The 25,853-nt window shown below is 44.5% G+C and overlaps 1 protein-coding gene across 1 annotated transcript in view; it reads right to left on the reverse strand.

The window, feature by feature from the left end:
• Positions 1 to 25,853, reverse strand: part of ZNF507 (zinc finger protein 507) — a 218,623-nt gene that overhangs the window by 67,285 nt on the left and 125,485 nt on the right. The window lies entirely within an intron of this gene.

Genomic DNA, 25,853 nt, shown 5'->3' on the forward strand with positions numbered 1-25,853 from the left:
AAGGGCATGTATAATTTAAATCTGGCTGTTTAACCAATAGTGAGACATTAGAGCCAGTGAACCAAAAAATTCTACTTTCTGCAGTGTTTGCACACAAAATGGCTTCAGGTTTCCAAAGCACACATTAATGGGATGTGTTAAACCTGGATCTTTTTGCAATTATGTGCCATGCTGAAAGAAATACAACACAAACCATGATTTTGGTTATAGGAGAGAGTCCAAGTCAGGAATATATATTCAAATGATAGCTCAGGCGCTAAGGAAACAAGAAATTTTATCTTGGGCTGCACGACCAAGTCCAACTTGTCCAGAATTCTCTTGCTACCCACAGTCAGTCATATACTTCTCTGGGTTCTGGGCAGCAGGATTTCACCTTCTTTAGTTTCTAGGTATATTCAGAATTATATTGCCTTTGTACAAGCCCTGGGTGTCAGTGCTCAGCGGAGCAGGCTGAGCAAACAACACAATCAAAGGGATAGAGCAACTTCCATATGAAGAAAGTTTACAACATCTGGGTTTTTTTTTTTGTTTAGGGGGAAAAGAAGTTGAGCAAGGCAGGGCATGGAAGAGTTGCACAAAATTATGCGTAGGATGAAGAAAGTGGCTAGTGAAAACATTTCCTGCCTCTCTCCTAATACTAGAACTTGGGGATATCCCTTGAAGCAGAATTTGGGAAGATTCAGGGCAGGCGAAAGAATGTCATTCTTCACACAGTGTGGAGTTAAATGGATTCACTCCCACATGAGGCAATGCTGGTCACCAGCTTGGATGGCTTTGAAAGAGGATCCAAGCAAACCCATGAAGAAATGTGGCTGTCTTCTGTCTCCATTGCCAGATGCTGGGAATCACAAGAGTATTTTTGGAATCAGGTTCTTTTCGAGGGCTTCCCACAGGCATCTAGTTGGCTGCTGTAAGAACAAGATGACGGACTAGATGGGCCCCTTTGGGCCTGATCCAGCAAGAGCGCTTCTTAGGTTGTGATGTTCTTATGGACTACTGCAATGCGCTCTACGTGGGGCTACCTTTGAAGGTGACCTGGAAACTACAACTAATCCAGAATGTGGCAGCTAGATTGGTGACTGGGAGCAGCTGCCGAGACCACATAACACCGGTCCTGAAAGACTTACTTTGGCTCCCAGTACGTTTCTGAGCACAATTCAAAGTGTTGAATTTTTTAAAGCCCTAAACGGCCTCGGCTCAGTATATCTGAAGGAACGTCTCCACTCCCATTGTTCTGCCCGGATGCTGAGGTCCAGCGCCGAGGGCCTTCTGGCAGTTCCCTCACTGCGAGAAATGAAGTTACAGGGAACCAGCCAGAGGGCCTTCTCGGTAGTGGCGCCCGCCCTGTGGAACACCCTCCCACCAGATGTCAAAGAGATAAACAACTACCTGACATTTAGAAGACATCTGAAGGCAGCCCTGTTTAGGGAAGCTTTTAATGTGTGACATTTTAATGTATTTTTAATCTTTGTTGGAAGCTGCCCAGAATGGCTGGGGAAACCCAGCCAGATGGGCGGGGTACAAATAATAAATAATAATAATAATAATAATAATTATTATTATTATTATTATTATTACTACTACTACTACGATGGCCTCTGGGAAGGCCCACTGGGTTGATGCCAGTTGTCAGCATCCCTTTTCCTTTTTAAAAAGAAGATTGCATCTAGGCTCCATTGTGTTAGGGCTTAGAGATATTATGGGAAAATGGAAACAGTCGTAGCTGCGACTGCTCTCCCAATTGTGTGCCATCACCTGCCCTCATGGATGCCTGGCCAGTGAACTGAGGAGGGAACCTAAGATGGTGATGGGGATACCCAAAAGGCACATTGTCCAGGCACTGCCCTTTAAATTTAGCTCTCCTCTGGAGGTCTAACTATTGACTGAACAAGTTCCTCTTGTCTCTCTCCTCACACTAGCACCCATACTTCCCAAGTGTCAGGCATGTCTAACCAGTAGATCGTGATCTGCCGGTAGATCACTGGCTGTTCCTGGTAGATCACCCCTCAAAAAAGCTCAACAACTCTGGGCAACCCTCCCCTTCCACCCACCCACCCCATGCCAGTTTTTTTATACTGGGAGTAGATCGCAGTCTCTTGGGAGCTGGACGTGCCTGTGTTAGAGCCTTCCTCCCACCAAGTCCTCAGCACTGCATCGTAAAGAAATCCTCATCCTCCAAAGCACTTTCAGAACCAAAGCGAAGGCAGAATAAAAATGAAGGCAGGTGCCTCGCCTTCAGCTTTGCAAGCAGCCGTCCATGGGCTCTACCTCTCCATAACTCCAGAAGGAATCTGGTCGCATGTACACTTGGTTGACCCTTGCCTTGAATTGTGTGATTTACTCCCTCTCTTTAACTTGGAGAATGATTTTGCAAATCAGCCTCCATGGTGGTGCTTTCAAGATGCTGTGGTACCACACCTCTCATCATCCCTGGCTGCAGACAATGCTGGCTGGGGCTGATGGGAACTGTAGCATACAGAGGGCACTATGTTGGCTACCCCCTGCCTTTATACACACATTGGGATGAGTGCATACACCTGTTCCCTCTACTATGGGATGACAATCCTCAGCTACGTGTGTTGACCAATCCTGTATTATCTATAATAGGGTGCTTATCTTTTGTGTCAATCTTTTGCTTTGTTTTTACCATTTTAACCAGTTATAATTGGATATTATGTTGCTGTAATCTGCCCTGGTGTCTTATGGTAGAGGGTGGACAATAAAGCTTCTAAATAATCAAACAAAACAAATACTGACCTCTGAATACTGTTATCACCTTCGTGCCAAAGAACTGTGCAATTGGTATAATCTTGCAGAAATGGATTACAAATGTGAACATGGGTTTTGGATGCATACTTATACTGGGTTAGATGAAGGGCCTTCTGTCCTAGCACTAGAACATCTAGAGGACTACAGATCAGCTGCTGTGATCTGCACTGCATTTTCCATGCAGAACATGTGCTTTACCACTGAGCTATGTCTCCTCCTTTGAGCCATCTTGTGGAACACCAACCATCTTGACATTGTTAATCTTCCCAGAAGCATTTAATCAGCATAGCCCAGTGCTGTTCAGAATCCTCATGCTCAAAGACATCTACCAGCAACAGCTTTTCTATACACCTGAGGTTGCATGCATGTGCTAAGGAGCCCAGCAGCAGTACTTACAAACAACTGGAGGTGCACTGGTCCCTGCTTCTTCAAAGCATCTGGTGGAATGATGGAGCAGTGTCACAATGGAGAGCGTGTGAAATTGTCACATGGAGTCATGCGTGCAAATCTTGACACTGTTTTTTCCATGCAGGCAACTGACACGGTAATTTCTTCTTTCCCTAAGTAAGTTGAAGATCTGTCTCTATTTTTCTTGTTAATCTTTATTCATGTTAAGATTGTGTGTGTGTTTGTGCATGCACGTGTGCATGCACAGAAAGAAACACCAGTATCAGCCTCCATCTGACAGGCCTCTCCTCTGTAGATCTTTTCTGCAAGGCACCTTCTGATTTGGCAGTATCAGAGGCACTGACACTATCTTTATGTGGCTTAAAACAAAAACCCTAGAAAGACAAAAAGGGGAAAGAAACGTCACCACTCTGAAGGTGAACTTCAGTTGCAATGTCTAACACAGTCTCCACACACCATCTTATCTTTGTCGAGCAAGTTCAGATCATGCAGCAATTGTCCAAAGGCAGATGTGTCCAAGAGAGGAGATTGCATAAATATGCATGTCACACTGTTTCAGATTCTCTCGACATTTCCAATCTTGCTCTGTTGTGGAAACTGTGTGTATGCTTGAAACTTTTGTTATAATGCAGTAGAATTGGCTCATCTATTAACCTGGGATACCTTCTGTTGTAAAAAGGAAGAAGCAGCCACAACACTATGGGGAGGTGTTGGAAACTGACATGCTCAAATTGAGAGAGGTTTAGTTGTTGCTAACCTACCTGTCTCCAAGGAGCTGTCCGCAGTGCTGAACTGTGGCCTTCTCATTACCCTTCCGATGTCCATGAATCTCGGTGCATATTCCTGTTGCTGGATTAGCCAGCAACAGTGTCTAATGGATAATAGTTAGGATATTCCCCTTTCTCCCAACATATTCCTCCTACAGGCCTAGATTTTTGGTTGGGAAAAGATGAGCAGAGTGGTCACGCAGAAAAAGCTCTGACCAGAGTCAAACTGCTTTGACCCAGCTGTTAAACACTTTCATGCAAGACTAAGGGCCATTTCTTGGTATATATTTTGTTTCATTGTATTTTAGAAAATGTATTAGGGCTGTCTCAAGACTCCTTTCCAATGGACCTTTAAAAAACAAACAAAAAAGAAACAAACACAAAAACGAAGATGGTGGGTAGGTGGGTGGTTGAAATGTGACAAAAAGTGAAAGTCATTTGACTTTTGGCACGTTTTGAGGTGGTCTTAGATGTGCTTTGCAAATGGGATTGGAAACATTCCTGAAGCATGATTTTCAGGGGTGTTGCATAGGGGAGAAAAGGATTGCTGTCATATGAGTTCTTGCACTTGTAATCTCAAATGTCCCCATGGCAGCAATATGGAAAAACCATAGAGAAGCAATGTTAAAAGGACCTCAGTGTCTAGAGTGGCCTTTGGCAACCTTAGGTTGGAGGACAACCCCCTTCATTCATGACCATTAACTATGCAGACCAGAGATGATGCAGGTTGTGGTCTAATAATATCTGGTGACCCAAGTTTTGAGAATGGTCTGGAACGGTGAAACTTTTTCCATATGAGAGCTACATTCCCTTCTGCGCAACACACCAGGGGCACATGCCAGTCCTGTGTGGAACCAGAGGAATAGTGGGTGGAGCCATGAATGCACATTTGCAAAGTAAGCTAGTTTCTGCACGCACCAACACACATCTTGCTATCATTCATACAAGGAAGCAATACCCATGTTCAAGGGTGTATTCTAGCAAGACAAAAATGTACAAATGTACAAACCAGCAAGGGGTGTGGCTGGGGAGAGTATGTGCCTTGAGGGACAGTCTCAAGGGTTATGTACAAAGTCTTGGAGGGTTGCATTTGGCCTCCAAGCCTGAAGTTCCCCACTTCTTATCTAGAAGTTAGTAGTGAACCTTACTCATCACACCCTCTGCAGAATCCCCCACCTCCATTAATTCATGCTGCCCTCTTGACTACCTCTTGTTCAATTAGCTTCTTGGCTTTTAAAAATGATCTCAGCTTCCTCCATGGGGTCAAGCTGCACCTGTCAAAGTAGCTCACCAAAGTAGCTAACCGGCCTCATTCATAAATGTTATCGGAAATGAAGGAATGATCTATTTTATCCATGCTCCTTAAATGGATTCCATTTTAGCCCCCACCACGTAGTATTTTTTAACCTCCCCCCCCCCCGCGAATTTATTGACACGGTGCCTAGCACAAGCGCTGGGTTTTTTGCATCATCCTTTTGTCTGCAAGCATATTCACCAGCCGCTTAATTTGTCATAGCCCTGGAGGTATCAAAACTAATGAGCTTTGTTTGAATAGACTTTTTCCAGTTCATCTAGCACACTTTGGGGTAATCATTCAGTTTCTGTTTGCTTCTTGATGTGGAGCATTGTGGGATATATAAGGGAATCACAGTGTTAATTTATGTGGCTTTAAGAAAAACAACAATGCCCAGCCAAATCCTCTAAGCAAACCCTAAAGATTTTATATTGTTAATTTCACTATTTACTGAAGTATTTTCAGTATGTTTCAGAATGTTTGAGTATGTTAAGCATCGTCTAATCTTCACTGTATGAAACTTCCAGAAGAGGTGAATCTGATAATAGGAGCTTTTCCAATTAGCTGTGTTTGGGGGCAACAATTGTAATTCGGAGGTAGCAAATATTTAAGCCTGATTTAGAAGTAGGAAATAAAATGATGAATGTGTGATAATTTCAACAGGAGTAATTGATTTAAAAATCTATTCATTGGGACAACATGGGAGACTCAAGATGACTATTTTTGGTCAGACCATTGCATTTTCATAACCATTCCCTAAGATTTGATGTCATACCACAAACATATACATTTGAAACATGCAAATACACACATCCAAATGTCTGTACTGCATAAGTAATCTCTGAAGGTGTCACACTCTCTGGGACGACACAGGCTTGAAAGCTTGAATTCCTAGGTAGATTTGTCCTGATTCCAATTAGGATGATTCCTGCTTAGGTTATTTGCCACCAACGCTTGCGCGTTAACATATCTTTAATGTACAGGAAGTTTCCAATTATAGACCAAAGGGGGTTTCAAGTGTCTTTTCCAACTAATGGAGGAAGAGCTCTCCCTCCTTCCACCTTAGAATAGTGGGTTTAATTTCATCTATAAAAACAGGTGGGCAGTGCTCTAAATTTGATTGCTAAGCAGCTTGGCGGATCATTATATTTCAACAGTGAATAATAACTTAAGACTTCTTGCGTGAGCCCTTTAAAAAAATGCTTCTTCCATATTTTTACAGCTGTGCTCCCACATTTGTGCCTTGGGACAATAAAGTAAGATTTGCCCTTGTTGGATCAGACTGACATCAACTGGGCTGAGCTATAAAGAGAGCTGGTGTGGTGCAGTGGACTAGAACCTGCAAGAGTGACATTGAGGACTAGTCACTGCCTCTTGGCCTAACCTACCTCACAGGGTCGTTGCGGTGATTGCATGAGTAGGGGGAGAACCACGTGCTGCACCTTGAGCTCCTTAAAAAAAAGCTGGAATGTAAATGCAATCAATCAATCAATCAATCAATCAATCAATCGAGACTGTTATGTGTTTGGGGTGCTAACCTGTGTGCCAGACACCTCTAATCCTTGGACCCAGCAAGTGTTAGAATTTATGGGTGATGAGCCATTAAGGGGGATTAGGAGATTGACGGGAGCTGCCTTACACTGAGTCAGACCATCGGTTCACCTAGCTCAGTATCATCCACAATGACAATGGCTCTCCAGGCTCTCCCATCCCTACCTGGAGATGCTGGGATTCAAGCTGGGACCTTCTGCTTGGAAGGGAAGGCCATAGTTTTGATAGCTCCCTGATCCAGTATACTATTGCCTCCAGCAGTGGACATCCAACTCCGAAATGTGGCATGCTGGAAATGGTTATCTCCTGTTGTTTTCTCCTAATGTCTGGTAATCGGATGTCTATTCCCGCTTTCTGTGTGTGTGAGAGACCCAGTTGCCTAGCTGCCTAGAGATCTATCTTCTATTAATTTGTCCAATCATCCTCAAAAGCTGATGGTTGTGGCACGGAATGAACTCTGTGGGTCATTCACATTAGGATGAGGGACGTCCATCCTTTTGATGGGTCCTTCATTTTCCACTTGAGTTCTCAACTCTGCTTCTCTAGGGTAGATGGAAAGGCTGCATGTTGTTCCCTCAAAAACATGATGTGATAGCACTTCAAGGTGAAAGCATATCTTTCCTAAATAGGTAGGGCTGAGCCAGAGGCCGCAGTCAAGCAGAGAGCTAGGAGAAACCAAGATGGCATCTGCCCATTCCATAATCTGCAGAAGCCAATCAGGGGAAAGCTGTAGCTTAGTGTTAGAGCACATGCTTTGCAAACAGAAGGCCCCAGGTTCAACCCCAAAGAGCAGCTACCAGTCAGTGCAGACAATACTGAGCTAGGTGGACCATTGATCTGCCTCCTTTTAACCTAGCTTCTTGCATGATTGCCAAATCTTACTTCAGCACTGGCAATGGGTTTTGCACCTGTGGTATAGATCTGCCTGGAGCTCCATTAGGGCAAATAGGAGCCACTGACTTCCTCCCACTTGAGTCAAAAAGTCTGTGCTGGCGCATTTATTGGTATCCTAGTTTTAGCTGGAGAATCCGACATCACAAACACTGGAGTCTGAAGACAGGATGGAAAGTGCAATGCTATGACACAAAGAAAGCTTGCAAAACATCAACATTGTATTTGTGTTTATAAATATTAAAAGAGCGGTTTCATGAGAAAAGTGTGCTAAAATATTAAATGAAGTTGTCTGTTCCTTATCACAACATGTTTTTAATGCACTTTCCTTTCTCCAGCCTATGTTTCTCTTTTGAAACATTTACTCACAGCACTTTGAAAAGATTTCTTTTTTTTGGGGGGGGGGAGAGGGAGGCACAGAGGATTTGTTGGAAACTGTCACTCTTGGATTGTTCAAAGCTGAGGAGGAGGTTTCTGGGGACTCTGTCTTAGGACATTCCAACCAAATGACTATCGAGAGGAACCCCAAATGTTAAGGCCGGGAGACTAAACATTCTGTGCAAAATCGAAAGTGCTTCTACCCAGGACTGTTTTGATGTGCATGGGTTGTGTCAAATGTTGCTCTGGTGTGCAAAGATGTCGATGGCCCCTTTGAATCCTGAATTCAACACCCCTACAACCCCCCCCCCCCCAGGGATGCAGGTGGTGCTGTGGGTTAAACCACAGAGCCTAGGACCTGCCGATCAGAAGGTCGGCGGTTCGAATCCCACGATGGGGTGAGCTCCCATTGCTTGATCCCTGCTCCTGCCAACCTAGCAGTTCAAAAGCACGTCAAAGTGCAAGTAGATAAATAGGTACTGTTCCAGTGGGAAGGTAAACGGCGTTTCTGTGTGCTGCTCTCGTTCATCAGAAGCAACTTAGTCATGCTGGCCACATGACCCGGAAGCTGTACGCCGGCTCCCTCAGCCAATAAAACGAGATGAGCGCCGCAACCCCAGAGTTGGTCATGACTGGACCTAAAGGTCAGGGGTCCCTTTACCTTTAGCTTACAGCCCCCTCAGTCTTATTTCTAAATGTAAGGTATGTAATTGTGTGGACAGTCGTGCCTTAGTAAATCTAGTCAACTGATGTACAATAGCCATCTGGAAATGATGTACTGATATGGAGCTATTATGCTTTAGAAATGGAAATATGTGTCCTGATGGTGCTGTGTTATTATTAATAATGATATGGAATAAATGTTGGCCATTTCATGGGAAGCTACCTTACGATAAGCCAGAGGAGTGGTCCATCTCATCCATATTGCACCCTCTGACTATAAGTGGCTGTCCAGGATTTCAGGGAAGAGTGTTTCCCAGCCCTCCCAGGAAATAAAGGTAAAGGTAAAGGCACCCCTGCCCGTACGGGCCAGTCTTGACAGACTCTGGGGTTGTGCGCCCATCTCACTTAAGAGGCCAGGGGCCAGCGCTGTCTGGAGACACTTCCGGGTCATGTGGCCAGCGTGACAAAGCTGCATCTGGCGAGCCAGCGCAGCACACGGAAACGCCGTTTACATTCTTGCCAGAGCGGTACCTATTTATCTACTTACACTGTGCTTTCGAACTGCTAGGTTGGCAGGTGCTGGGACCAAGCAACGAGAGCGCACCCCGTCGCGGGGATTCGAACCGCCGACCTTTCGATCGGCAAGCCCTAGGTGCTGAGGCTTTTACCCACAGCGCCACCCACGTCCCCTTCCCAGGAAATACTAGGGACTTAATATAAGACTTCTGGCATGCAACTCCTGTGGCCCTTCCCTGAATAATCTGGACTCTGGAATACAGTTCTCTTTGTGTGTGTGTTGTCAGGAGAGGGAAGAGACTTTATTGTCTGCATCACTAGGGCAGCCTTTGAACCTCATTTCTGGTCCTCTCTCCTGCAGCAGCTGCTGATGGCCAGAAGGCACATTTCAGCTTCCAAGACCAGTAGGGTCAGGTTCAGTTTGATCTTATATATTATCCCTGTGGTGTTTGGGCTGTCTGAAAGCCCCAGTGAGTGGCTAGTCCACCTCCCAAGTTGCCAGCCCTGATGATGATGAAAACAGCAACAACAAATCATTGCATCAATGCCTGCAAAAAGAGGCTGGGCTGGATCTTGACTAAGTTAGGCTGCTGTCCTAACCCAACCCACTCTGGAGTCTGACTTTTGCTGCTGATCTGTGGCCCCTGGAAGGATATGTGGCCCTTGGGCTGAAAGATGTCCCCCACCCCTGCTATTACATAAGAACACAAGAAGATCCTGCTGGATCAGGTCAGTGGCCCATCTAGTCCAGCATCCTGTTCTTACTGTGGCCACAGTGACGCACAAGCAAGACCTGAGCAGAAGAACCCTCTCCCTTCCTGTGGGTTCCAGCAACTGCTTCCAGCTGGGGAGGCAATCCCTGATACACTGAATTGCTACCCTGGGAAATGACTTCTTGTAGCTTAAGATTTCCTCCTTCCTTTTGGAACTCTTTGGACTGAAGCCAGAGTGCTTACAGCATCTACTGACACATGGGTGGACTTTGGTACTATGGTACCCTGAGCTGGACCAAAATTTGGCACCTCCCCATAGCCTCATGCAGCGCTGAACTTTGGGAAGGAGGCACGAGAGCTTCTGCAGGGTCCTAGAGCCCTCCCACCTCCTTCTCAGAGGAGCAAGTGCTAACAAGGTTTTGGGAAGGAGGCAAGAGGACTCTAGGACCCTGTCTGAGCCCTCACACCTCCTTCCTGTAGCTGGGCAAGTGTTTCCTGGATGCCCTCTCCATTTGGCACCCAGTGCAGGGGAATCGGACATGTTGCCCTAAAACTGCCTCTGCCTGACATGCTGATTTGGGGTGGGAAGATCTTTCTGCACTGCACTGAGGTGTTGGTGGTGGTAGGACATCGTTCAAAGATGCTTCAACAATGCCCTCTGGCAAATTCTTTAGTAAGTGGTTCTGTACCTTTTGTATGTGTTCTGTCACTCGCACAGGTTTCCAGAGCATCAGATGTAATGGAGGAGTCGCCTGGAGAAATGAGTTGGATCCTTTAATCCAATTGCATAAAAATGCAAATTTAAGGCAAGGCAATTAAAAATAGATAGAAATTAGAGCTTTGGCTCGTCTTCCGGTGGTGAGCCCTCCATTGCTCCAGCCTGCACCGTGATTCAATTCATCTGGATCCTGCCAGCAATAGTCAGGCGAGATTTTGATAAAGAACTGCAAATCTGTTCCTCCGCAGCGCCTGTGACTTGCCGCAAATTTCATTCAAGCTGAAGCATCTGTACAATCCCTTGAATAATTTGGAGTTAATCATTTGTACTTCACAGCCTCCGATAGGCCTTAGACTTGGGGGTGGGAATAGATTTGGCTTTTTAATCGCCTTGGATATTGTGCGGCGTGAGATAAATGACACTGACTGTCTGAAATCTACATTCTTGCTTCTGATGCAAAACTGTAATTAATTTTGTGCAGTGTTTCAGAATTGATTGTGGTCACTTGAATTCCTAATTTTTCATCCACTTCAAAGACCTCTCTCTCTCTCTCTCTCTCTCTCTCTCTCTCTCTCCCCCCCCCCTTTAACGGATGTGCTTTCGAGGACGTGATGCTTGCAGATGCACATGTTCTAAATGACTCTTTTTACACCTCCTCTTCAGTAAGGTGAAACAGAGGTCAAGATGTGAGGTTGGTGTCTATCTCTCTTGCCTTCCTTCAGGACTGTTCCTCTGCCACCCCCCCAGCCAATAACTTATATAAAACATAATCAAAACTTATTAAAGGTTGTCTAAAAAGTGGATCTGTCTTCCTTCCCCTCTCTTGCAGGAACACAGAAGACTTCATTCATGGGATTCTATTCAGCATAAAACAATTAGGCACAATTTAGACAATAATTACCCTAATTAACTACACTCTTAATGTTTGTATTGAAGATAATAAAAACATTGTAGAAGTTTGCTGTTTAAACAAGGTCCCCCTAATTTCTGTGTCTTGATAGTTGTGGCATGTGGTTCTTTTGTCTGGTATATTTCACTGTACCAAAAAAAAAAAAAAAAAATATGTCAGTGAAAGATTTAACATTATGAATGAATTTGATTATGCCATTGTCAAAAAAAGCCCCATGCATCACAATTTCTTGTTTTTAATCACTACTGTAAACCTCACAGCCTGGGGGCATAGTTTTAATTTGGGTGCCTTACTAATGAAAAGAAAAAAAAAATAATTGTTTTGCCAGGATTTAATAATAAGCAATAAAATCAGCCAACCAGATTTTACCTCTGCATTCAATCTCTTTTTTATTATAAAACATTTTGGTCCTTTTTTTTTAAGATTACAGGCGTAGATACCGAACATTTTACTAATAAATATTTCAGTTTGCTTATGAAGGCTAATGCTGTCATCTGAATATGGAATTATATTTCTTTCATGCTTCATTATCATTTCATGACAGTAATGACAGTGAGGCGATGGAATATTTACCGGCTTTTCAGAAGACATTTATCCAATACATTTCCCTGAAGGGCACCTAGGCTTAAAGATACATTATCCTTTTATAAAACACTGCCCAGAATCCCAATTTCAGCATCAACCAATCAGAACTTGTTTTGGAAGCAGGAACTGATCAAACAGAAAACCCGACACACACCCTCCAGCCACTTTGGTATTAATCCTGAGATTTGATGGTAGAGGTGCTGAGAATGTGTGCGTGCGTGTGTGGCTATTAGCCTCAATGTTTGAAACCCAGAGTAACAAACATTGCATTGCTTATAGAACTGCTCATTCTCAATCACAGTGGGGAAAAACCAGCTTCCTTCGAATAATGCTTCTTCAACAGACTTGTTTGCGGAGGGAATCCTTAAACTGAGGATGAGGGAACTTGTGACTCTCCAGATGTTGTTGGACTACAGCTCCTATCACAACTGACGGTTGACCATGTTGAGCGGGGCTGATGCGAGCTGGGGTTCAACACAGGATCCCTGCTGTAAGCTTTTGCAATGGAATTCCTGCTCATTGTAGAGAATCGGCTCAGTTTGCACAGCACATTGGAAAGGTTGTACCGTCATTTGTAAGTACATGGTGTGTGGCATCCTACAGAATAACCGTAGGTGTGCATGATCTGCACCAAATGGTTTTATGGCCCTCTCCCCTATTTAGATGGTACTGAGCATTGCTTCACTTCAAAACCATGTAAGCCAGCCCTGATGCATTTGTGGCCCAGACATCTGCCCCTTCCCCTAACCTGTCTTGGTTCTATTTCCAACATCTAGTGGTAAGTGTAGCATCTGAAATTGATATGCTGACAAACAAGGCTTATCATACTGATTTGCTCTTGTGCTACACAAAAATTATAGAAAAGGATGATTTGATGAAGAGCGTCTAAACTATTTATACATATATTTTAGACCACTTTTTCTGCTGGGTACTCAGAATTAGTGCTAAATAGTTCACATGAATCACACGACAGACTTTTCAAAAAATGTCAGTTTTTACAGTCAAAATGGATTGGTTCCTGGGGTTTTATTCATGAGTTCCAGATGCTGGTGGGACCATGAGCGAGAGCCTGTTGTCCTGATGTTCTGCTTGTACATCTCCAAGTGTCACTGAAATCAGAGAAGTAGGCCTAAGGATGAGAGGCTATCCTTCAATCTGCTCCTTTTACCCATTCTCTGGTTGTTGATTCTCTTTGCATGGAGAAGGTCTCAGGCCCCTAAGAATATTAGAAGAGCTTGATGGGTTAGGCCAATGGCCCATCTAGTCCAGCATCCTGTTGCCATAGTGGCCAACCAGATGCCTGTGGGAAACCCGAAAGCAGGATTTAAGCACAAGAGCAACACTCTCTCCACCTGCAGTTTCCAGCAACTGGTATTCAGAAGCATTGCTGCCTCCAACTGTGGAGGAACAGCATAGCTGTCATGGCTAGTAGCCGTTGATAGCTTTCTCCAACATGGATTTGTCTAATCATCTTTTAAAGCCCAGGTTGGTTGTCTAATCATCTTTTAAAGCCCAGGTTGGTGGCCATCACTGCTTCCTGCTTTCCCATCTACAGGTAGGGCTGGGAAAGACCTGCAGTGCCAATACGTGCAGAGCCCAATGAAACAAAGCTCTGACTTGATGTAAAGTAGATTCATTTCTCTCTCTTTTCGCATTATACTGTATTGTTTTAATTAGTGTTTTTATAGTTGTTTTGATTTTGTGTGGAGTGCCCTACCTGGGTGGATGGAGCAGCCAAGTAATTTCGTTGTCCCTGAGAGGGGGCAATGACAATAAAGATATTATTATTATTATTATTATTATTATTATTATTATTATTATTATTATTGCAGTATCAATGTGGACATGTGCATAAGGAATGCAGAGAGGGTAGATGAGCCACATGAATTCAAGAAATTGTGGCAAACACACACACACACACACACACACACGGCTCTGTGCAACATTTGGAAATTAAAGCAACAATACCCATGCAATAATGGAGAATTGCTGATGCATCCATTTGGCTTTAGAACCAGGGTTGGGTAACATGGGACTCGCAAAGGAGGATAAAGAGAACTTTAGGAGCATCCCTAACCAGAGCAGATGGATCTTAGTTTGGCTCCACAATCTCTTGCACCCTTGCTAACTTCTTGAGCATTGCAGTGAACTAGTTGCACAGCTGTGTGCAAGTGACCACTCTATATGCCATCCCTTACTACTGGCCATGCTGGATTGGGGGATTAGGAAATTTTGAACTCATAACATTTGCAATCAGTTGTTGTTCTAAATGGATTTTAATATTGCGTTTTAAGTTGTAACCCAGCCTAGCACTCTAGGGTGAAGGGAAGGCAATTAACAACAACAAGAAGAAGATTATTGCAGGGTATTTTGAGGTAACCATGACAAATTTTTGTGCAGAATGTGGTGGTCAGACTACTTCCTAAGGATGCATGACACCATTCTTAAAACAGCTAAATTGGTTGTCCATCTACTAACGAGCCAGGATCGAGGTCCATGTATTAATTTACAAAGCCCTGACCCAACTTAGTTCCAAGGTACCCCAGGGACTGCCTGAACCCTTATATCCCAGCTAAATCACTGAGATCATGTGCAGAAGCATCACATCATTCCACAAGCTGGTGAGGCTCATTTGACAACAAGAAGAAACCAAGCCTTTAGTGTCATCGGCTCAGTCCTGTGGAACTCTCTGCCACTAGAAATTCAGCAGTTACCTTCTGTTTCATCTTTTAAACACCTGCTGAAAACTTTCCTATTACACCAGGACTATGCAGGCAGTTCAGAAGCCGTCCTTCCACAATAGTTAAAATCAATGTTTGCTTTTAATGGTTTTTATTGTACAGTTTTATGATTTATTGTTGTAAACTGCTTTGATACATATTTTTATGGCATAAGGTAAAGGTAAAGGGACCCCTGACCATTAGGTCCAGTCGTGGCCGACTCTGGGGTTGCGGCGCTCATCTCGCTTTATTGGCTGAGGGAGCCGGCGTACACCTTCCGGGTCATGACTAAGCTGCTTCTGGCGAACCAGAGCAGCACACGGAAACGACGTTTACCTTCCTGCTGGAGCGGTACCTATTTATCTACTTTCACTTTGATGTGCTTTCGAACTGCTAGGTTGGCAGGAGATTCGAACCGCCGACCTTCTGATCGGCGGTTCGGTAAGTCCTAGGCTCTGTGGTATAACCCACAGCGCCACCTGCGTCCCTATTATGGCATAGTGATACATAAATATATTTATAACTAACTAAGTAAAAGACATTTAATTGGGGGGGGGGCAGAAAAATATGTCTCCTTATGACCTGCAGAGACTCTCTCACCAACTTTGCCCACCCGGCTTGCAGAGATTTGAAAGGGCACCCCCACTTTTCATTCAAAACAGTGCTGATTCTGGAGAGAGAGACAGAGTTCCTTCTATGCAATGCTGGCTTTAAACCCAAATCAATCTGTTTACCAGCCTAGGAGAGAAAAGTCGGTGTTGCAGCAGCTTGAGACTGGCTTGGCCCCTTTTAAATTGCTGCGGCTGGCATCTGATGGAACACTTACTTTTCAAAACACACTTTGATCATTGAGCATTAAGCAAAGTGTTGACAAAAAAGGTCATTTGCCTCCGGGGCAGAAATGGAGAGTTCCACATACATAACATGCGGCTGGGTCATTAGAACAAGCAGGATGCCTGATGGATTCTTCCAGCCTCCTTTTCTTCCTTGGCTAGCTTTGAACTTGGCATGAAAATATGTTTGCCGAAGCAAGACTCCTCCCTCCAGTGATCACATGATCCCCTGTGAATTCATGCCAGGCCCTGCTGAGAGAGAGAGAGAGAGCGAGTCCTGGCCTGACATATATTTGAGATCATATTTTTGACATGGGGACTTTGACGGCAGAAATGTTGATGGCCGGCACAAATGGATCGATTTGTTTTTTCCTCAATAGACTGCGGTGTTTGTAGTTAACAGGGGGGAGGGGGAGGGAGGGGTGGGGGGTTGAATAAAGGAGAAGCCGTTGAAACAGTGTTGAATCTACTTCTTAGAAACCTGGGTTATCAAACTCATTAATCTACATGTCAAGAGGCTAGGAATGAATAATTGTGTGTAAGAATTTATCTGCCAACATGATAGCTACTTTTCAGGTCTCTCTTCAGAGTTCTTTCATTGCGCTTGCCTTTATTATATGCTTTGTCTTGTAACAATCCACCCCCCCCCCGTTAGTCAGCTGAGGAGGTATAGAAATATGTACCTCAGCACAACAACCGTTTTGAAACACAGCACTCATTCAGCCTCTTGCACACCCACCCACCAACCCATTGTTTCTGCAGCGACTGACTGGGCATTAGCATCACATAGATGGCATCATAAATAAGTTAATTAATTTTTAACGGCATGAATATTCATTACGTGTGTGAGCACAAGCACACACACACAAATCACAGAGGTCAGCTTTTTAGTGACCTTTTTTTGGCATTTGCCTCACTACCTGGATTATGTTGAAAAAGTGGCATCCAAAAATAAAACAGGCTTTGAAATAAGGTGGTTTGGAATATGTTAAAAAGTCTAGCAGTGTGTTCCTTTTGAAAGCAGACCTAAGGAGTTTGAGTGGCTCCTCCGAAACAACAACAATAATGAAAACACACTTTCTGTACAAGAGCAGACAGGTTGGTTAAGGGCTAAAGGCACTGATGGATTAAATTAATATTGTCTAATTTCCATCTAAAGAGCTAGTTTAAAACCTATAATCTAGCTAGTTCTTCACTGGCATGAAGTTTCAGTGGAATCCGTTAGTAACAGTGGAGTCATGGGGTCATTGAAAAAGGGTCATGATAGCTTGATGGTAGCACCTTTGCTTTGTATGTAAAGGGACCAGGGTTCAATCCCTGGTGATTGCTTTTTAAAAGGATTGAAGGGCTGGGGGAAAGCAATAACTTATTCCCGGGCCTTAGGGAACCTTCTCAGCTTCATTGTGTAGACTAGAACTCATGGGCATCCAATGAAGGTGAATGCTGGAAGATCCAAGACTGAAAGAAGGAAGGATTTCTTTATTATTCTTATTGTTATTCATTAAATTAGTATACCACCCATCATCCAAAGATCACAGGGTGGTTCACAACCTGAAAATACAAAATGGAAACACGAAAAATACAAGTCAAAGCCAACAGAAAGAAACCAATAAGTATCCTCCCATAAACACGTTGAAAAGGCCATAGAATGTGAATCAGCCAAAGGCCTAGTTATAGAGAAATGTATTCACCTGGCACCTATATATGTGCAATGAAGGCACCAGATGAGTTTCCTTGAGGAGAGCATTCCACAAATGTGGAGCTGTTGCAGAAAAGGCCCATTATCATGATGCCAACCTCAGGACTACATGTAGAGGAGGCACACAAAGAAGGGCTTCAGGTGATGATTACAGAGTATGGGATGGTTCATAAGGGAACAGGTGGTCCTTGAGATACTGCTGTCCTGGGCCATTTAAGGCTTTATAGGTCAAAACCAGCACTTTGAATTGGGCCCAGCCAGGACGGGTGCAATACACTCAAACTATCTTGCCCTGGTTGCTGAATTCTGCACCAGCTAAAGTTTCCAAATCTCCTTCAGAGGCAGCCCTATTTATAACTTAATGATTTGGATAATGCTCTGAAGATTAATACTTTCAATTAATGTAAACGGAATGCAGCATGTCCGCTTGCTTTCCCCCAGGGACTTACCTGAGGGAGAACCCTGAAAGAGAGAAGGAGAAGAAGGGAGGGAGAAGAAGACCTGCACCCGGCATTACGCAGAGCACGGCCTGCAGGAGTCGGAAGCGCTGCAGGTATAAGTGGTTTTAACAACGTTGCTCTCGATCCCTGGAGCATCTGGGCCCAGCTTCTGCCTTGTCAGCCACATTTATGATGTGTTCATAATTAAATGTCCGCGGTGCTCACAGTATGCTGACCACAGAGGGGCCATAAGCAGTAAAGATAAATGAGAGAGAGAGATGTAATATTGCTTCACTAGTGGGCCTCGTCTGATGTTCAAGATTGTCACTGATAATTATTAATATGTGACCTGGTTGAGTCTTTATGTGAACCATCACCATCTTAATAAGATAGCAAACTTCTGTCCCTGCGAAGCTTTGCATTCATTGTTGGGCTCCCATTGTTCTTTCTCCCCCCTTTCTTGTTTAAAAACACTTTCAGAACTTTGAGCAGGTTTTTTTTTTAATTAAAAAAAATCTAGGATTTTAAAATATAGCTGGGATGTAAAGATACAGTGGAAGTCAAAGCATTCTCAGGTGCCTGCCTTTTTATCTTCTTGCAGGGGACAGCTGATCTCGAAGCAGGAAGGGAGAAGTGTCTCAAAGGGAAGGTGCCCACAGCACTTGTTCGGAAATCCAAATGTGTGCACAGGTCTAAAAAAGGTTGGTGGCCCCTGTATATGAGGGACAGGAGTTAGGGTAGTGATTCCCAAACTTTTTTTGGGGGCCACCACCTACTTGGTTCCATAAAATCATCCCCAGTGCCCCCCTACCCTATAAGAAGCATAATTCAGAATACCTTGGTTGTCGAACGGAATCCATTCCGGAGGTCTGTTCGACTTCCGAAAATGTTCCACCACCAAGGTGTGGCTTCTGATTGGCTGCAGGAGCTTCTTGCACTCAACCGGAAGTTGCAGAAGCCGCATCGGACATTTGGCTTCCAAAGGACATTTGCAAACTGGAACACTCACTTCCTGGTTTGCAGAGTTCGGGAGCCAAAACGTTCAACTCAGAAGGCATTCGGGTTCCAAGGTAAGCCTGTAGTGGCTTGTATGGCCCACTAAAGAAGATGATAACACCAAAAACAAAATTCAAAGCAGTAACAATTTGTTGCATGTTTATGCAAAATCCAATTTAAACTATTTGGTTTGGTTAACAAAACTGATGAACTTGATCCAATGACACCAGATTTTCAAACCCTGGTAGCCGTTTACACCTCCAGTGCCCCTTAGAGTGACTCCAGTGACTCTTAGAGCCCCCCGAAGTAATCCCCACCCCGGGGTGGTGGAGGTGGTAATGCCCACTTTGGAAACCACTGGGATATGGTTTGTATCCTGCTGAAACAATGATTTGTGAGCCCAAACTCAAAATGGGTGAATTTCCAGGGCATCCCATCAAACAATGTATTTATGAGGACCTGTGTTCAACGGTTTGAGTTGGGGATTTTGAATCCCAGCCTGTGATGTGCAAGATGTTGGAATGAATAATTGTGTAGAAAACACAAGCTGTCCCCCTGCCCAATCCAGTCTTTGGCACAATTATTGTCCATAGCTCACCTGTCAGGCACAATGTGTAATAACATTACACATGGTGGTCTATTTGTTCGGTACCATTTCAGCGCATTCTCCTGCACTAGCCTGGTGTTTCTCTGTGACACAACCAGACTGGACAAAAATTCCCCTTTGTGCAGCTGCAATTATTTGAAATAAATAAGAGATAAAGACAGTTTAAATATTCAGTGAACAGTTTGAACCATGTGGTAGTAGCAATAACAGCATCTCTTCACCTTCAAACTATATTTAAGGAGCACACACAGCACTATCACTTCTTGTGGGTCAAATACTCAGCACGAAGATTCCACTGAGTTTCTCGTGCTCTGGCAACATTTTCCCATCTCTTCCTTCTCCTTGTGTTAGTCATGAGGATGGCCCCATCCAATATGTGATCATGTAACAAACTTGGGGATGCCACAATACCACGTCAATCAATAAAATAGCTTGTTGATCAGTTTTAGGTGTGTCATGTCCTGGAGAACAAATAAGGGGAATAGAGAGTGAGGGCAAGCAAGGGCACTTATAAAATACATAGGTGAATTTTTTGAATGCTGATGCATCTCCAAAAAGGTGACATTTTTAATGCAAAGCAAAGGAAGCTGAGTCATTTTGGCTCCATCCTTTAGCCTTTGTTGGAGCCAGTTGTTTTTCTAGGAGCTGTTGGTGGTGCTGAAACTACCTGCCTTGCTATTCTGCTTCCTGGGTTGCAGCCACAGCAGAATCATAGAGTTGTAGAGTTGGAAGAGACCCTGAGGACCATCTAGTCCAACCTCCTGCAATGCAGGAATACTCAGCTGTCCCATAAGGGGATGGAACCTGCAACATTGGCATTATCCACACCATGCTCTAACCAACTGTGTAGAAGTAGCCAAGAAGCAACAAATGGGTAGGTGGCATACCTATTCACATGTCATTTAAAATCACCCAATATCTTTGGGGAAGGCTTGCAGCAAGTCAATGTTCTCCACACTTGGAAGCTGAGGCAGGTAGACACTGATAAATTGGACTTTGATAGTGGTTTATATAACATTTCTCTCCACCCCTCCTGGAAGTGAAACACTTGTTTGCATAGTGGGCACCTGGAGGATTTGTGTGAATGGTTGTTCACCCAACTGAGCGGCATCTGCTCTGTGGACTGGAGAATGGATTGGCTCCCCAACTCAAATGAGTCCCATACACCTGACCTCGATCATATGCAATAAGTTTTTGCAAAGCAGAATTGTCATGGGGACTCACAGGCTTAGGAACATGTGGTTTCTGGGCTCATGTCGTTGCTCTCAAATATGAGGCATGCCTTATCATCTCTGGAACCTTCTTCAATCATAGATCTTAGGAAAGCTACATTTCCCAGGGACTAATTGCAGCTGGTGGACTGTACAACAGAAAGGGATGGGGAAAGACCACCAGTAGTGGGATGAGAGGGGAGGATAAAGGGATCCAGAGGGGCAAGCATGGGTGGTGCTGGGGTCTAAACTACTGAGCCTCTTGGGCTTGCTGATCAGAAGGTTGGCGGCTCGAATCCCTGTGATGGGGTGAGCTCCTGTTGCTCTGTCCCAGCTCCTGCCAACCTAGCAGTTCGAAAGCACACCAGTGCAAGTAGATAAATAGGTACCACTGTGACAAATACCTGCTCCCTTGGCCTGAAAGCAAGATGAGCACCGCAACCCCAAGGTCACCTTTGACTGGACTTAACTGTCCAGGGATCCTTTGCCATTACCTAGAGGGGCAAATTGCTTAGTGGGTAGGGGCTTGGAAATCAATCTGGATTGGCTCCAAAATAAGCTGAGCTATTTTCCTTACAAAACAAATGAATAGCTTGGCTAATTCCAGCAAACCAGTCTGAACCAGGGGGAACCTACCCATAGTATTGCAAGCTAATCCCATTGCTCAGTGCAAAAGGGTGTGATAAAACGAAGGCAGGAAGTTTCATGGCCTGTCTACAAAAGCTTCGCCACTTCAACTTGACCACTGCATGCAAAATACTAATGATACATATTTAAGCAATGTGCGTATATATCAAAGGCAATAGTAGCTTTATGACATGAATAAAAGTAATTATGCTCATTAGCATGATGAACAAATATGCAAACAAACGTTATTAAATGCAGCTATTTATCAAAAACAAATAGTGGGGCACTATATCTTGGTCTGGAAGAGGAGGGCAAGCATTATGTCAAAGTTGGCCTGTCAAGTTCTTCTATTTTAGCACGCCCGATTGACACTAATTGGTGTGGGAGGAGGTGGAGGAAATTTAGAAATACAATGCCGTGCTGAAATTGAAATTCCAAATCACTGTGCGCTAATTACAACTATGTATAACTATGTGACAACTAAGTATAACTAGGCGCTTTTCAAGTCGGAGTCTTAAACAAAGGAATATCATCGAGTTCATCATACTCCAGCAGCAATGAGCAGGTACAGAAGGGGAAGGTGACCTGTCAAATCAATATTTGTAGTGCTGAATGAATCATGTTCACTTGACAGGACATAATTCAGTGTTATTTCCACCAGCTCTACATGTATCCATCTTAACACGCACGTTAAATAAAACCCAACCAAACCCTCCCTTGTCCACTCAAATTCATTATCTCACAATAAACAAAGACAGTTTAATTTCCATGACGTGTAGGTCTGAAACGCTGCTTTAAAATGTACTCATTGCTCTTATTTCCCAGTGAGTCCTTCTAGGTTCCCCCCGCCCTCTGCTAAAACGAATCCCGTCCTTCATCCGCTAACCCTGTTTGAGTTGTGTCCTTTATATAGTGATCGTATCCTTTTCTTTCTGCCCACCCATAACTGCAAAGCACAGACTTGAAGCATTATTATGGGGTGTTGTGATAGAAGCATTCTGTGATTCCCTCGGTCTCTTTCAGGGAACTTTAGTGATGAGTGTTAAACAGTGAAAAATTGAGTGAGACTCTTTTTTTTTTTTAAAAAAGAAGAAAATATATTCTTACCGTGGTTGAGTGCTCATGATCACAATCCTTATTGCTGATTAATGCAAACACTTTATATATACTGGGTACTTTCCATTAAGGTGGGGGCTGGGTGGGTGGGCTGAATTTGGCCCACAGGCTAATCACAAAAGGTTTGCAGAACCTCAGAAAGCCTTTAAAGGTAAAGGTAAAGGTACCCCTGCCCGTACGGGCCAGTCGTGTCCGCCCATGGGTTGTGCGCCCATCTCACTTAAGAGGCTGGGGGCCAGCGCTGTCCGGAGACACTTCTGGGTCATGCGGCCAGTGTGACGAAGCTGCTCTGGTGAGCCAGTACCAGCGCAGCATACGGAAACGCCATTTACCTTCCTGCTATAAAGCGGTACCTATTTATCTACTTGCACTTAAGGGTGCTTTCGAACTGCTAGGTGGGCAGAAACTGGGACCGAAAGACGGGAGCTCACCCCGCCGCGGGGATTCGAACCGCCGACCATGCGATCGGCAAGCCCTAGGCACTGAGATTTTACCCACAGCGCCACCCGTGTCCCTCAGAAAGCCTTTAGGGGAGAAAAAAAATCAAAGGGGTGGGGAAACCCAAAACCACCTAGTAAAGACTGAGCATGGTCAGTGGCCATGGAATGCTGACTGAGACAAAACCAGTGGGAGAGGGAATGTAATGGAGCATCCTGAAAAGGGGCATGTTTAGCTGGATGGCAAACTTATCAGCTGCATTTGAGGCTACAAAAGGACCTGCATATAGCAAACATTCTGAAGGCACATGATATGGTTCTACATGGCTTTGAAAGAGGATCAGACAAATTCATGGAGGAGAGGGCCATCGATGGCTGCATAGTCAGAGATAGCATGCTTCTGAATATCAGTTGCTGGAACCCGCAGGAGAGGAGAGTGTTCCTGGGCTTGAATCTTGCTTGGCGGTTTCCTACAGGCTTCTGGTCGGCCACTGAGAGAACAGGTTGCTGGACAAGATGGGCCATTGGCCTGATCCAGCAGGCTTTTCTTAGGTTCTTATGAAAGGGCTCAGTTCCAGCTCATTCCTTGCTGGAGTAAGTTCAGAGTGCTGTGTTCCTCAGAGCACAGCCTTCACCCTGCCTTGCCGCCAGTTCTGCCTTCACCCTGAACCTCATATTTTGTGTTTAGCCTGGACCTCACCTCCTTCACCCTGGTTGGGCCTTGCAACAACACAGAGCAGGATAGCAAGGTCAGGAAAAAGCAGCATGGAACTGCTGGCTATAAGCAGCCTTGCAATCCAAAGCTATCCTTGAATATACAGTGGTACCTTGGGTTACAGGCGCTTCAGGATACAGATGCTTCAGGTTATAGACTCCGCTAACCCAGAAATAGTACCTCGGGTTAAGAACTTTACCTCAGAATGAGAACGGAAATCGCACAGTGGTGGCGCGGCGGCAGCGGGAGGCCCCATTAGCTAAAGTGGTGCTTCAGGTTAAGAACAGTTTCAGGTTAAGAATGGACCTCCAGAATGAATTAAGTTCTTAAAACTAGGTAACAGTGTATACAGAAACTGTAAGTAAATAACTTCCCCTTCTTTACTGATGGGAACCTCTGTGTGGTTTTATTTACCTTTTTAAGTGATGTTGCGATGTGTGAATGAGACTCCAGCTTCCAAGCTTTTTAACTCTCCTTTTTATTTTTATTTTAAACCCAAGAGGAATGATGGCAGGAATATCCCTGTGCTCCTTTGTTGTGGAGTTCACCCCTCGGTTGTAATCACCATTATTAGAAACAATCCTTTCACCTTCCGGTTGAAACTCCTTCTGTGAGGGATGTAATATCAGCTAATGTCCTACTTAAACTCTGGAAAGTGTTGATGTGATAAATGTTGAACTAGATGTTGTAGTTGCAGTCCTTACTTGGGCAGAGTGATGTAATGGGGGTGGAATGGCATGAAGCTACATCAGGAATGTCGCTCCCTCTCAATCGGAAGTTCATTATTCAGAAGGCAAGTGGGTTACCTTCTTCTCAAGCTCGCGTTCAATTTGGCGAGTGTCATGTCCAGAAATCGTTCCTTTCCTCTCCCCCTCTCCGCCAATCCATGCATGGGGCAACATCGAAATATCACTGGCCATCAACTTCTCTAGCTCCTGCATCTATGGCTATTGAACATCCTCTCCTTTAGGGAGAGCTCATTGATTCCACAGATGCAGGAGATATTTTTGGTCATGTAGAGACATGAAGCGCCAAGGCGCAAATCAGCAGTCATGCTGCTGGAAGAAGCCGAGGGTTTTTTTCTCTCTTTGGCAACTGGGAAATCAAGAGCTCCAGGTATTCTTGTTCCTTTCACTAAGAGTTAAATCCACCTCTCATTGCCTTGCTCGTTTCTGGAACATCATCAGCTTTGAAGCCCGAGCACCACAGAAATCCATTGTCGATCTTATTCATTTCCCCGATTCTCCCCTCCAATTTCTTCATCTGATGCTCCTTTTCTTCCTTAGCTCAAGTTTTGCCCTTTTCTGACTTCCCTCGTACTCCTCAACTTTCTTTTCACCACCACATCTCCAATCTCCCCCTGTCTTCTGCTACTGCCCTTTCTTGCTTTGAAACCTACTTTCATTCCTCTGTTTGCAAAGTTGCCATGCAGGCATTGAAGATTCCCTCTCCCCAGCATGAATCAATGTTGTCTATATGTGTTGGCCAGTGGCACCGCACAGCAGAATTCAGAAAATCTCATATTGTCATCTCATATTGTTTCGGGAAGTGAAATTTGGTAGGTTCACCTTTAAATGGGAACTGAATCGAATTTCTTCTGTGCCCCTGTCTCACCCGTTTATCATACCTGCCAAGTGTCCCATTTTAAGTGGGACGGCCCTGCTTTCTTTGAAGGCACCCCAGGCTCTGCCTTCATCCTGATGTGCCCTGATTTCGCACAGCCTGGGGGTGGGGACTGCTGAAGCAGCTCCTGGGGTGGCACCAGCATTCTGGGGTGGCATCATAGCACCCTTCCGGGACTGCAACTCCCATCAGCCCCCAGGAGAGGGCAGCTAATGTAAATTGGGCAGTAGCAGAAGTGGTGGCAGGTGGCAGTGGCACGTGAGTGAGCAAGTGGGTGGGTGATGGGGGCAGCTGGATGGTGCAGAGGTGTGTGTCTCTCATTTTGCCCTGCCAAAATGTTGGAGGGTATGCATTATATCTGGGTGCAATACATTTGATGGATGTGTGGGTTCTGATGAAGGATATCCCCCCCTTTTTTAAGTGTTAATTTGTGTGGGTCTTACTTTGCAATCACGGTTCACTCAAGTATGGGAAACAGCATTATATGAATGTTTGACTCAGCACAGCTGAGTGATAAGGCCAAAGTAAGAAAGACAAATTTCTGAGGATATGGTCTTTGAGTATATTTACTGCAGCCACCTATGTCACATGTTCCCCTGTGGCAAACTCTACTTCGTGAATGAGATGTTTTTGCAGTAGCCTGTATGATGCTGCTGTATGTGTTTG

Source organism: Podarcis gaigeae (assembly GCF_964106915.1).
Source record: "Podarcis gaigeae genome assembly, chromosome: 8".
NCBI lineage: Eukaryota > Metazoa > Chordata > Lepidosauria > Squamata > Lacertidae > Podarcis > Podarcis gaigeae.